The sequence below is a fragment of the Danio rerio genome, chromosome 25 (genome assembly GCF_049306965.1).
Source record: "Danio rerio strain Tuebingen ecotype United States chromosome 25, GRCz12tu, whole genome shotgun sequence".
Taxonomy (NCBI): domain Eukaryota; kingdom Metazoa; phylum Chordata; class Actinopteri; order Cypriniformes; family Danionidae; genus Danio; species Danio rerio.
This window is the reverse complement of record NC_133200.1, coordinates 32,827,605-32,828,879: the sequence shown is the minus strand read 5'-3', so window position 1 is coordinate 32,828,879 and position 1,275 is coordinate 32,827,605. Positions and strand designations below refer to the sequence as shown.

Genomic DNA, 1,275 nt, shown 5'->3' with positions numbered 1-1,275 from the left:
ATTAATCAAAAAGTTACGAATTGCCGTGAGATTGTGTTGGTGCAGCATGTTTGGAAATGACGTAGAATAAATGTATTTCCTTATCAAGCAATATTTACCTTGATTTTTCTTCATGTGTTGTTGATTAAAATGTAAATTCACTTCATCTTGAACATGTTCTCAGATGACATAATTCATTTTCATAGAAACCACCTAAGTTATCTTTCACACAAACTTTTTTTAAAAGCGATATTACAGCGTTGTGGTAGAAATGACACTGATACTGTGCGACAGCTATATTTTGTATAAAAATAATATTGATAATAATCACATTAATAACTATAAAATATTTAAATTATTTCACTAGTGCTTAATTAAGATACATGAATAGACAGCAAAAAAAATAATATTTTAAAATGTTATTTTCATTGTTGACGTTTAAAACTCTGGGTGTGCGGCAAGGTGAAAACAGTGATTTTGACACCTAAAAGGAGGTTGAATAATATGAAAAAATATAATAGAAAGCTAGTAATTTTTTAAAAAGTAAGTTTTATTATTAGTTTGACAAAGAAAAAGGAATTTGAGCAAAATTATATATTTTTTGGTCAAATTTTTAAATGATCAAAGGACATAAAAGGGCCCGTAGATGAAGAATTACCCATACATCTGAAAGCTTTATTTTCTTGATGTTTTTATCTTCTTGAACTTTTGAACAAAGATGAGTTTCATTTCAGTCAAAGTCCAACAAACACACCCGGGTTTTAATGTTGACCCAGATATAAACCTTCGACTACATTTATAGGTGTGTCATGTATATTTACTCACTGCAATGCTAGTCTATGTAACGTAAGGGACGATGTGAAACGACTCGAGAATCAAAGTTCAAAAGAGTCGAGCCAGCCAGGAGTCGAACCTAGAATCTTCTGATCCGTAGTCAGACGCGTTATCCATTGCGCCACTGGCCCCTTGTGGTGACAATTTCCAGACATAGTTTTCCCAGCAAATAGTTCAAGGTAGACCTTATAAGTGAAGTTATTTCACTTTAAAACATGTCAGTACTACAAACGTTTGTTCGTGACTTTAACAAACTGTACAGCACACACACATAAAACACGTGCATACACAAACTCATACACCAATACTATTAAATGTTCAAAACAATATGAAACTTGCCTATAACTTGATGCATAGTCCCTTATACAAACTCGATCCTAGCAAAAACACTCACATTAACACACGCACATAGATATAAACTAGATTGTTTGTGTTTATGCTACAAAAGTGCATGCGTGCAGT

At 32.5% G+C, this 1,275-nt stretch overlaps 1 non-coding gene across 1 annotated transcript; it reads right to left on the bottom strand.

The window, feature by feature from the left end:
- Positions 1–871: 871 nt before the first annotated feature.
- Positions 872–944, bottom strand: trnar-acg (transfer RNA arginine (anticodon ACG)). The gene has a single exon. It is a non-coding gene; the product is annotated as a tRNA-Arg (tRNA).
- Between the last annotated feature and the right edge of the window lie 331 nt (positions 945–1,275).